We start from the raw sequence: 13,874 nt of genomic DNA on the forward strand, positions 1-13,874 counted from the left end.
ACAACCATTCACTAATGATCAGTCATTCCATCAAGCATTATATGTAGAAACTTTGTACATAAAGTAAGAAGGCAGTATCTGCCCTAAATAAATTATAAGCATATAGATAAAGTAAAAACAATAGTTTGTTACTTAAAGATAGAAGAGGAACAAAATTTACAGCCAAAATCTTTAAGTACAGCATGGACATAATTGGGTACTAAACCCTGCCTTAAATGTAAAGGAACTACCACAAAAGAAAGTAATTACAAAGATAGGTTTACCTGCATAAGGTTCTATTTGATCATTATTCTTCTGGATTGTTTGTATCATCTTAGTAAAATCGAGTATTAGCAACTACAGAGAGATGGTGAAGAGGTAAACATGGGAAATACAAACTACAGATGAACTAGCATTAGTGAAATTAAACAGAAAAAAAGGAGAGAAAGGCTTAAGAACAAGGAAGAAAAACAACACTTCATATCAAAATAGATAAGCAAGGCTATCCTGTCTGGTATTTGCTCCCATTTGATTATTCCATCTCTGATGTGGTGTCTTTAGAACTAGGTATGGGCTATCAAAACAGTCACTTAAATTTTGCTACAGCTGAACTGGCTAATAATGAAGTATTACTGTGCTGTGCTATTCGAAGCTACCTAGGTCAAATCCCTGCTGCAAGCTTGAAGGATGTAAAATGTTTCCAAAAAAAACCCAACCGCAGTATTGGAAACAGTGGGTAGCAGCTGGCTACACTGGGACCTAGGAGGGACTCCACAGGACTGCAAAACATCCTTCTGCTACTGGACAAGTATTAAAACTTCCCTCTTAAAACTGAAAAAAGCCCTCACCAGTAATGTGCTGACTACTAGCAAAACACACCACTGTAAAAGTCTTTGAAATAAATAAATACAATAAATCAATATAATAAATATATTATCTATATACTATATATTATTGTACAGTATATTATTATACAAATATTATAAACAAATAGTTTATTTCTTTGAAAGAAAAACAGTATCTTCAGTATGGGATTCTGGCTTAGTTTACACCAAGTAGTGTGCTGTGGTGCTGGAATTTAAAGCACTGCTGCCATCTGCAGGGGTTTATCTTGATGGCATTTTCATGCTTTATGGGTGAGCCTGTGACAAACTAAATAATCTCTGGAAACCTGCCCATCCAGCAGCACCCTGTGGCCAGTTATGTCAGATTCCATCATGATTGCTCTATTGTTCATGTCACCCTGACTTGGACCCAAAAAGGCCAAACGCATCCAAGGTGAAACTTCAAACAAGTTAATGGGACACTGGGTGTATACTTGACAATTTCATTACAATTGCCATTTTTTAGTCTGTGCCCATTCTGTGAGCTTATTTCTAGTACTACAAAATAGATTGTTATTAGCCCATTGTGAAAGCTTTGTAAATCTGATCAAAAAATGAATTTATTTGAACTTCTCCTCCATAAGGAGAGGTATGATTGCCTCTTAACAAGGAGCAATCCTGTCCCCAGCTTGATGCTAGTCCTATATGTACTCATGAACTTGTATCCCACTTGTATATTTTAAAGAAAGTACATTAGATAATAATGAATAAAGGAAGAATCCAGGTTAGGGAAGTGACAAAAATTACCTGGAATAGACAACTTAGTATTTGGTGGAGATATGTAGGCAAAATGAGATAATCTGGGCCCAGCGGTGGGCCCAGGTGGTGTAAGGAACTAGGTGCAATCTAGACTGTCTGCACCAAAAGCAATGGGGTATGTTGGCTGAGGAGTTAGTGCTGTGATCATGTGAAGACAAAGGTAAAGGTGAGGAACTGGACAGACATGGATAAAGCTAGAATGACCTATGGGACTGAGTGGCTGGGCAGTTAATGGGGGAGAAAGGGAGAGTGGAATATTTGGTGCTGGTGTTATGTATAGATTAATCATGGGTTTAGATATAAACCCTTAGGATATTAGATGAAGAAGTGTTTTTCTGACATAAACAGAGGCAGCCTGACCTAATCAAACTCAGTAGCCACAATTCAGGAATATAAAATGTAGCATTGTGAGCTAAAGACACTAGATGACAAGTCATAAAGTCCTTCATGCTCTGGGATTACAAAGCTCTGTACAATTTGTTTCAGAGATGTTCCAGGAATTTATTATAGAATGAAAAATAGTAAGATCAAATATCAGGATCAGTATGAGTTTCAGACATAATCCCACTATGCCTGAGTTCTAAGGGTGAAGTAAAAGAGATGGAACAAATACACTCCTGCTTTTGCAGAGACTAAGAAAACTTCTAGCCTTCTTTTCATGTAAAAGTAATGATTGCTGAGGTCTCATTTTTCCTAGCCTGAACAACAGCATTGAAGAAAAATAGATAAACTACTGCCTCCATCTAGGTTCTGACTTATCTTTGGCATCGAACAGATTGATTTGTTTCCTACCTGGAGAGTTCAGTTTCAGGTCAATTTCTGTCTCTCAGTGATATTTTTGACAGGGTTCTTTCTCTATCTTACCTTCAGTGCAAGATCACTTTCACAAAAGAGATCATTAAATATTTATATATTTAATAGGCAGAAAAAGATTTTTCTTTGTATGAACTGAAGGTAAGGTTAGGAAGCAAGTCTCACCCTCAGATTTGATTTATTTGGTAACTGTGTTTTGCTTCTCAGAAAGCCTAATTTTATTAACAGCAGCTTGCAATTGTGACAAACCTTAGCTATAAAAGTATTGGAAGCTGAAAAGCATTAGCAACTAGTCTTGCAATATAATTTCCAACTTTATTTTTTGTGATATAATCATCAGACACAGCAGCCTTCGACCCACTGAACAAAAATTTGAATCATAAACTTCAGAATCCTTCTCACTTTACTGGAAATATGGGCAGTAAAGCTTCCAAATGATTGAAATAAGCCTAACTGTGTCATTGTGCCCTCATCCCTAAGGATGTTCAAGTTCTCCATAAACTGTTACTTGGGTCCAAAGTAGGACTGGTGAGCCAGCTTTTCCTCTACTAGTTAAAAGTGAGCACAGCATTGGTGAAAACATTTTTCTGCTTACAGCTGTGCTTGTTTGGACACCTACTTCCTGAATTTGCAGGCAAAAGTGGATACGCTGAAATTGTACTCAGAACACCAGAAGTGTCTGAAAACAAGGGTGTATACACATACACACATATATATAGAGCGAGAGTATTTGTCTTGATCCCACGGTCAGCTAATACATTCAGCCCCCACTGCATAAAGACTGGTGAGGTTAATTCCCAAGTGAGAATAAAAACCACCACTAAAATACAGCTGAAATACAACTTCCGTTTCTCAGATGGAACATGGGAATGTTGAGAAATGGTACATACTGGTACAAATGGCAAAGAATCATTCTTCAGTCAAATGACGTTTATGGAAAATGGAGACACAAATCACAGAAACTGCCTTACTGGTTATGTAAAATGAAAGGAAATCATTAGCAATTCTCAGCCAAGAATTCATACCAGTTTTACATCTCATCTAGAAGATGTATGGTCTCCTACTTCCAGAAGATAGCGCCCTCTACATGAATGCTGTACATTGATTTTGTCTTTATTTGAGGGTATAAATGGTCCTTATCAGAGCATCTAAAGCAATACTCAGAGGTTTCTTCAAAACTTAAGTACTTACTTATGCTAGTGCTACTACAGAAGGAGAAAAAACATTTTCTTGCTGTGGAGATCTTGGAATAGGAAGAGCTGTGAAAGTCAGGGACTAATTCCACTTGCTAGTTCTCTATTGACTACCTTACCTTATACGTTCCCATGACACCAATACAGATAACGTGATGGGGAAGTTAGAGAAAAACAGAGACCAGGAAAGAGCTGTGAGACAATGTTGCTATTTGCAGTCTTGCCACATATACCTTCCTTTGACTAGCTGCCATTCCTCTCTCCATGGTAAGATTGTCTCTAAAGATTCTATTTTTACCCTCTGCAGAGCAACTCTGCAGTTCAGTTTTGTTTTATAACCTAGACTTACCTGCAAGACTTTCGCTCTTAGCTACCTAATACATTCTGACACACAGAGCTAGAACTCCATGTTAGCAAAGACTTTTTTCATGATATTGTGACCTTGGGATCATACTCTTATTCGAGCATTTGAAATCCCTAAGAAATCACTGTGTTCACTAGGAGACAATGACTGGAGCAGAAGGCTAGAAGCAAAGAAAGAGAGAAATCTTGGTCCTCTCTGTATCATGCTCATACATGGCTTTTGATTCCTCAAATTCCCTGCCACTTTCTGAGTAGCATGAGAGCCCAGTGTCCCTAACCATGCCGGGTTCTACATCCTAACTTCTGCTTCTCCTGTGAGTTTTGACACCTTTTTTTTTTGGCAGTACACACCACCTACTGTGAACCTTGGAAAATTATTAGAGATTTTAATAGGGCTTTAGGGATCAAAGTGTTCTTGCTACTTAATATGAATAATTGGTGAAATTCAGGGCCTTCCCAGGTTGCCTCTTTGGAGCAATACAGTATATTAACAGGAACATACAAAAAGCTTTGCTTCCCTTAATATAACTGTAAGAAAAAGCAGTAAATACAAGCAAGATTTTCCAGGCTGTACTTTAAAACAAATAAGGTCTTGCAGAGTTTTCATCATCATAAATGAAGTGCCATTTAATTGCTCTTTCATTCAGCCTGGACAAGAGATGACTAGCACACACAGCAGATCATCTGGAATGGCTATCAGACACCACAACCCTTCAGTATGTGGTCCAGTACAACCACATGGAGATGAAGAAACAGCAAAGTCTGTGAATTCTGGGGTTAAAGAGTCTGGGGAAGCCAATCAAAAGTGTGACGTCCAGGAGTACTGATGTCATATCTGCTGGTGTCTAGAGTCCTGAATACATCTGAACTATGACAGCTGGGAAATTCAAAGAAACTCAGTATTTCCATTGGGTTATAACAGTCATCAGGAACTTGTGAAGAGGGAGAGACCTCTCTGTATTGGGTTCTGTGGCAATTAACATCAGCAATAACCTTTCTCTCTTAGTTCGACTGGCCTCTGTGGTGGCTAATCTACAGACTCAATAGAGATTCATGAATGTACAATATAGAACCATCTGAATTTATAGATGACCATATAAAAATATAACTGATTTCTATAATATTCTTTCTCTTGTCAAGGTTCACAAAACAGACTTGCCATTAATATTACTAGAGCCGATTTGTATTGAAATCAGGCCCTATTTCTGCCAATCTGCTGATTTAAACTGCTGCTGCTGCTGCTGCTGCAATTGTCACTGACTTCCCCACAAGCTTGGAAAAACAACTGCCAGCTGGAAGGCAGCAGGTCTATCCACCACTATCTCATGACAAGTTTTCTTTAATCCTTGGCATAGCCCCACATAGTTGCTTGCTGCTTAATGAGTTGTTCCTAAGCATACTGTTAAAAGGAGTTGGAAGGAACTGAAAGTTCTCATTGCTTCAGCTGATATTGCGGCAGAGAAATATTTTCAGCAGTTTATCACCATTGACAATGTCTAGAACATATGCCATTTTTCAGATATTTTTCAAGACGAGGCTTAAAAAACAAACACTGTAAACATAGATCCTGATTCCAAATTTCAGCCAATCAAGATCAGCCTCTTCCAAGAACTAAACTATAGAAAATTACATTAAGTCCATGTTAAAAAGTTCAGTTCAACTATATATAAAATACACAGCTTACAGACTTCATAAATTGCATTATAATTGTGACATTATAAATGACATGAAATTAATTTATGCTCATATTCTTTTTCTCTATAGGCCCTTCTGCTCTTGAGATGATATGGGGTTAGGCAGTGGAGGATAACTACATGTGAAACAGTATCTCACTTGTCAGAGAAAATGGAAAGCAGACAGTGATGGAAATAGGAGGCTGAAGGAAAAGATAGTCTTAATGATCTGGATAGTTAAATGTTACTCTGGAGAAACAGATTTAATCCCAGTCCTTGCCAAAAATTTACCAAGCAGTACTCACCAGTAACTTAAAACAGGGATGATTAACTTCTCTCTGCTTGGGAGATGTTTTTGCTCCAAGATAGTGACTGACAGCTAACAAAATTAATTGAATGAGTACACAATCAGATCTTCACTAGCCACAGTAGCAAATATTTAGGATGCCCTGGGTATTCTAGGTACTACAGGACATACTAATTAACTTGTTGTAAGGCTACCTGAGTGGATTTACACAGAGCTAGCTGAGATCTATTGCTACCTCAGCTCTATCTGGGCTTTTCAGCTTAGCCTGAAAGCACCTGCACTGCTGAGGTGGCCATGGCCATTCCATAGCTGTGTTTGCATGGCATGGCATCTAAGCTAATAAACCTATAAGGCCTAAGATGGCTCTTCATGGAATCTGCTGTGGTGTCTGTGCATCCACAGCGTGGTTAATTGCAACCCAGATAAATCATCCATAGACAATTAACAACTGACTGCACTTCTAGTCCAAAGATGCTCAGCTTGCTCCTCTACCCATGTCCTGTTTCCCAGACCCCTCATTTTTCTATGCTCTGTCTGCTGCAACACTGCCCTCCACTTGACTCCATATTTTCTACTTCTTATATAAATTAGCAACCAAGAGCTCTTTGTTCAACCCTTTACACACCTCCTGTTAGACAAGTTTGAGAATATAAAGTTCACAGTTAGTATCTCACTCTTCATCTGCAGAATCTGCTCAAGCCTTTCATCGTGTTCTTCAATATCTATAATACGATTAAAGCATCATCCATTTTACAAGTCAACAGTCAGGACAATCTCAAAATGTTAAGTGTTTTGTTTAATTAAAAACACTTGTTCTATGCTTGGCATTACAGTTTTTACCAGAATCAACAGGAACACAATACAAGTCCAGTCAGAGAATCCACACATTTGGGGAACCTTGGTTCTATTTTTCAAGACCTCAGACTATTTAGTGATCATTTTCTTCTAGAAATCCAACAGTCATATTTTTACTATCCATGTAGTTTTGTACAAGCTGTCCAGGGAAAAAGAAAACTCTCTCCAGTCTGCGGAGCTGGAAAGAACAATTTATTTCAAGCAGGAGTAGTTTGCTTAATCATGTAAGGTAGATTTCCCAACTCTTCAATTGGTGAAATAATATCATGCATTGGTTATTTACAACATTACTTTCTAATGCAAATAACAATGTCTGCAGCTGAAAAGTGGTTCCAGCTCTGAAATCATTTACGACTTTCCAGTCAACTAAAACAAGCCTGCTTTTCAGTAAATTTAAATGGTTATGTCATAGGGCTAGATAAATGAGCTTGGCATAGTTTCCAGTACATGGATGCTAACATTCAGATATCTGTATCTGATAAAAGCTGTATTTTTTCAGCAAAACTCAACCCAATTCCATCAGCCACATCCACAGCCAAAACAAAATGAACACACAGCAGCTCTTTATTAACCTACATCACTGATGCCCAATGCTTCCACCAGGATGGGCCTCAGAGCTCATGCCTGTGGCCCTGCTCTGCTCCACCATGTGACCAAACTTGCTGTATGTGTAGGATGTCCATTGATTTTTTTACATGCCATTATTACTATGTACGCTGCAGAAGTTATTAACATGGAAACTCAAGTCATATTACTTTTTTGTGTTGCAACCACGGTATCTTAGTAACATATTGCAATTTGAATATATATTTATTTTAGTAAGTGTTAAGTATTCATTTATCTGTCACTGACTTTGGAACCAGAAGATGATCTACTGTTCTAAAAAATTAAACTACTAAAGAATGAAACTATTATTTGAAACCATATAAATACATACATAAATGCCTAACTTCAAGCAATACATTCTTAGGTTTAATAGAGGTTGATTGTTATCATTAGAAAGAATACAAAAACAATCTTACATCTCAAGGGCATCTTTCCATCAAAGGATCCCAAATGGCTTCACTGAATAAATAGACTTCACTGGAATGAAGATATCCCTGTCGTCTATTGTGACAACTGCTTCCTAGCCCATAGGAACTTTTCACAATAGTCTAGAAAAATGAAGTGAAGAAATAGGCTGTACTCAACTGAAACTGTTGAAACTGCAGGGAAAATCTAGGTCAGCAAAATGCAATTACTAGAGCTGAGAGAGAAATGTAAAAAATTCCACTAATATTTATTTGGATTCAAAAACAATCAAGCTTTACTTTCACTTGCAAAAATGAATTCAAATATGAAAGCTTAAATAGTCCCCAAAATATATATTTGAACTTGCTTATTCACACTTAATATTCTCAATGGGAAATGTGTTGGTACACACAACTACTGTACAAGTCATTCAATTAGAGTACAGAAACTGTACCATGCAAGTGCCTAACCAACACTGAATTAATACTAAAGTTTGAAAAATGAATATCCACAAATTGTTCACAAGAGAGTCATAGGGTGAAAACATTTTCCAAATAAATTAAGAACTTCATACAATAAATCCATGTGACAATTTTCTCAGCATTTGCTAACAGAAGAAAGAAAAGAAGGTACTGAATATGTTAGCTATAAGAAATAGCCTCATATTTGTGACTAACTAGATTAGCAAGAGTAAGAACAAAATTCTCACAAAAAACGTCATGTAATTAACTATCAACATCTCACTTGTACAGCTGATTTAAATGGAAACATTAGCTGATCTAAAAATTGCTATAAAATGTAAGTCTATCTCATTTTATACACTTGACTAGCACCCACTACTGCTGTATCAGGATAGCATTGACCAAAATACTATTCTAGGGACAGAAGAACTGCATATCCTGTGAGGGAGGTATTGTTCTCTTCTGTTTTGAAAAGTACCTGGACACTATTATCACAATTAAAATAGATTTTCTCACAATATAGTTGAAGTAAAATTCTTTATTGTGTGAAATCCAGGTGTAGGCCAGCCTAAAAGAGACTGTTAGCAACAGAATCGGGTACAGACTTCATACGCAAGCAAACTAAGAGTACTTTTGGTTTTGTAAAGGTACTTATTGGTAATTATATTTTAATATTAAGAGTATAAAATAAAAGATTATGGGCAAATATTGGTGAGTTTGGACAGACTTAATATTACTCCTCTTTCATTTACACTACATTTTACAAACACATCTCACAAAAAATAAACAGAATGATATATACTCATTTCCCAAGTATATTTAGTGTATCATGCACATATCCAACACACGTAGACACAAGAAAGAAATGTTACTAGCAGTTACAATCTCTGGAACACTTTGGACTGGAGTGTTGCCTGGCACCTAATATCTGTGTGTTGCTTGGGGGGTGGGGGGGAAGAATTCCAGGTTTGTGCTAAAGATTACAAACGTTTTGGCTAAAAATAATAATACAGAAAAAAAGCTGCTTGCACATGTCTTCTTCTGGAATCAAGTCAAAGAGCAGCCTGAATCTTACTATTTCAAATGTGGTTAGTGTCACATCTGTCAAATTATCTTGCCCATTGCTTTTCCGTGAAAAGAGGGAGGATTAAAAACCGATCAAATTTAATGAGCTACTTATTTTGGTTTTAAAATAAAATATATCAATAATTTTACTGCTGGTGAAAACTGAAACTAGGTATCATACAGAAAGGAGTATTTTAAGCTCCATTGTACTTCTGCATTCTAACCAGCAGCTCTTTTAGTTGTGAGTGTTTAAAAAGATTCTATTTAAATTCTTAAAGGTAAACTGTAGCATCTATTCTTTCTCACTTTGGGACATTCTACATTGTCCTTTCTGTTAATGAGTCTTAAAACAAACTTGAAATAACCTCCACTCTTTGTATCCTAGGCTCCTGAAGCCCCTTGCAACTGTGCTATTCCAATACTCTTTGTGTGTATCTGCCACAGTGCTTCAGTCCTCAACTGCTGCCTTTCTGCTAGCCAAGTTCTGATCTCTCCTTTCCTGCTTACCAATGTTCCTCTGTTTCCTCTATCCCTGTTTATTGCAAAATAGTTATTTCAGTCATATTACAGAATCTAATAATATATCTCAATCCTAACTTGCAAAACCTTACATTATTCAAGTCTAGGGGTCCCATACAGCTTTGCTCATTCATGTAAACAGCTTTCTCCTTTTATTCCAGTTACATAATACAATCCTTAGTTTCCAGTCAAAATGCAGTGTTGAATTTGGGTTTCTACAGATCAAGTTCATCAGTTATCCCCAAATGAATACTTTTCACTCCATTGGCCTATGTCTTCATTACTTTTTACCTTAAGTCATAATTTGCAACCATGCTAAAAGTACATCTACATATGTTAGGAAATCTAATTACCAACATTCATACATACATTTCACTGGTAGATCTATTCAAGCTAGTCAAGGATTATATAAGGCAACGAAGAACCAGTTTTGTGAAATTTAGAAGCTGAGGGGTTTGAAGCAGTTTTGCACTATTTTCTACTAGAAAATTATTTCTGAATTTCCATAATAAGATGTTAATGTATCTTCCTAAAATGCATAAGATTCATACATCCTTTTGGCTGAACCCATGATATAAGCTTCTGCAAAATTGCTGTATACAATAACAATTAAATATATTGCGAATGGAAACTTAAAAGTCAACAGAAAATAATCACAAACATGAGTCTCCCTGTATGCATTTTCTCTGCCTGATTGCAACCTAAAAGACTGTGCACAGGTGAATATGTCTGGATTCAACCATTAAAAACCCCATAACACTATGGTATAGAACAATAATCCAAGCTGCAATGGAATACAGGTCATACGAAATAGCTACAGATTGAGCACAGTAGGACAGACCAAACTCTGGAAGACAGCTGTATAATAGCAGGAGACAGCATGCACAGACAGATCAAGGCAAAGGACTAGAAAGAAAAGTAAAAACTTCTGCCATCAACTGGCTTGACATAGGAGAGTCAAAAGAAGTAAGGCTGATAGCACAAAATGCTAACAGGACAAGAAGGCAGCAAAACCAGTGAAGCAAATCCCCAATTAACAGCAACTATACAAATGGGAGATTGGTTCCAAAATGTCAGCCTATCTAAAGAACTGCTTCAAGAGTGATATGTGTATTAGTAACTTCTGAATCCAGCACACCAAAGATTTAAAGAAAAGACACAAAAAATGATGTCAGAATGATGTCAGTTTACATTAAATATAGAGTGGAAAGTATGAGTTGCAAGAAGAAAGGGTCTGGAACAGAAGCCACAAAGCATGTATGAAGATGGGCCAAATGCAGCTGCATCATCCTTGCAAATAATTTTAATAAAGCACCTATTTAGTTTTAAGAAGAGGGAACATTACTGAATGATTACTTACACTACACTGCCTCTCCAAGGCCACTGGGTCTTCAGCAAAGTCAGAAGGTGTAAAGTAACATACACACACCTATTACTGGAATGAGAAAGCCTAGCTATACTGCTCTCACATTGAGGGAATACCATACAATGAAAAGAAAGGAAAGAAAAAGTGTCATAAGAAAATCAAGAGATGTTGCTAAAAGAGTCTTCTGGTTAATAGCTATAATTCCAAGAAAGGAAAAGAGGATTTATAGTATGGAAAGAAATATGAGAGTAATTACAAAGCAGGAACAACTAATTGCAGCATAACCCTCCCTGATATCACACACCCTTACATTTTGTGTATGCTTAGATAGCAATTTCCTTGCACCTGAGACCACACAGTCATTAGCCCTATATAATCCAAATGTTGAATCTTCAATAACAATAATTAACTTTTAATTTAAAGTTTTCAATTGTGTTTTGTTTCCAGGAGAGAAAGAAAGAGGAAGAAACAATAACGAAGAAACAGAATGGGTTATAGAAAAATACACGTAAAAATAACAAACAGAAAAATCTATGGGGTAGGGTGGGGAAACTGTTGTGAGCATACTCAGTGGTTGCCTCTGCCTCTATACAAGAGGCTACCTTTAAAGCAAGCCATGCACCAGCTTCCTTATGTCCACTGTATCTGCTGCTGAGAAGAATGGCTGTGAACAGGTGGAGTGCAGGGGCTCTATGACAAAAGACTAAATTGCCTTTGGTCTGAGGGCTGCTCCTCATAGTTTGTGTTCTCTTTGACACAGACTACTAATTCCTTTTTATTGAGCTAAACATAATCCCTTCATCACAGGCTGCTGAGATACATGTAGCTAGCTGGTGACTCCACAACCATTATTTGCTGCTAGCAAGACTCTTTTTCTTCACAGGTATTTGGAGGGCAGTATAGGGCTGCCATCCCCTGGCTCTGAGCAGCTCAGGAGCTACTTCTGCATTCCCAGTGCTTTATGGGACTGAAGCGGGCAGAGCCTGGTGAAGCTCACAGGTTAAATCTCAAGACAGGGTACACGGTTTAGCAGTCTTAAAAATTAACTCCTGTCTCCCTTTCTGCCTAAAACAAATGTCAAAGTGCTGGCCTGTGCTTCACACTGAGGTTCAAGAGAAATGGAATTATAATTATTCATACTGTTACCTAAGCACTCTCCTAAGTTGTAATAGGACTCTCCAAAGTTGTTTGCAGATGATTTTGCAGTTCCCTACTAGTGACTCTCTGTGGTGCTTCTTGCGTGGTTACCCTGGGACCCAGATGCAGAGCCATCCCAAGCCACCTTACTGTGCAAGGGGCAGCAACATCCCCAGAACCATTAATTCCCTGTTGTCAGGGCCCTGAGCTTTTGGTTACCCTGACCAGCATCACTTGGGACTTACACCCAAGCCCTCTGCTGATAGGCCCAGAAGCCCTATTTAAGCTCAGGCCTGAGCCCTCACTCTCTGTTTAAGCTACATAGTAGATATATCTATTTCTAGTGCTATCAAAGCTATGCCTGTGCTTTGCTATGACCCTGTTTATCCTGACCTGCGGGTTCACTTCCCAGGTTGACCTGGCACCTGCCTCATTACTGTGGACTTGCCTGGTGATTGTTGGACTGTGTTTGATCCTGGTTATGGCCACTGTACCTGTCTTGGTTTTCTGATTTGCATTCCTGGCTTGACCCTGAACCTCCCTCATCACCATAATGATCATCATGCCTGAAGATCTGGGCTCTCTATTGAGCCTGACTATCCCCAGGTCTGCTCTGTTCACCTTGCGCAGGTACTGCGGGGCTAGGACCTGGGTGGAGAGGCCACTGCCCTACTAGCTTTGTTATCACTTCTGTCTCCCTGTCCTTTAGGAAGCAGTCAGTCCTTGCTGCTCCCTGACACCCATCTTTCCCTCTCAGCAGCACAGTGCTGCACCCTGCTGCCTCCACAGCCAGCTCATCCAGTGAAAACACTTCTCTACATAGCCAGAGGATCAGGTCCTTAAGTAATCTACAAGTTATAGTTAGTAACAAAAATAACTGGAGGAAAAATGAGCCTTAAGCAGCATCTCAGAACCTGTAGCCTCGAGTAAACACATTTAATAGTTAAATATGAAAGCCTAGAGTTAAAGCTTACTGGTGTATGTTCCTTCTTGTGCTATCTTCATAGCATGTAACACTGGATAAGACAAAGCAGCACAAAAGACTTTTCCAGTAGAGGAGTTGAACATTTTCTGCAAGGCACAGGAACATTATTTCTATGGCACTAACTAGGATTTAGAGAGTAGCTTTAGAAGTTCTCACCTGATACTGCCTTTTCTAGCTATTTGAGCATGAAAAGCCTGCCATGTGCAGTGCTGACATATCGGAGAGACAAATCAGCCAAAGCAGCTGGCTCCGGTTACAACTATCAAGGCAATACACATTTGTATTTCAAAGTCTGAATCCTGTAAATGGTGGTAAAAATTATCAAGAAGTGGGAGCAGCAATTTGAAGATGAGGTTTCTCTGAAGTGTGGCCCCTTCACTTGAGGGCTTGGAGTACACACTAGGAGATGGACCTAAGGGAGATTTAACGACTGAACAGGAACCTGGTTGTAAAACTGAAGCTCTTGCTAAAACTCTTAGTTTGTGTTACCTTGAAACTTTTGCT

The sequence above is a fragment of the Dromaius novaehollandiae genome, chromosome 5, assembly GCF_036370855.1.
Source record: "Dromaius novaehollandiae isolate bDroNov1 chromosome 5, bDroNov1.hap1, whole genome shotgun sequence".
Classification (NCBI taxonomy): Eukaryota; Metazoa; Chordata; class Aves; order Casuariiformes; family Dromaiidae; genus Dromaius; species Dromaius novaehollandiae.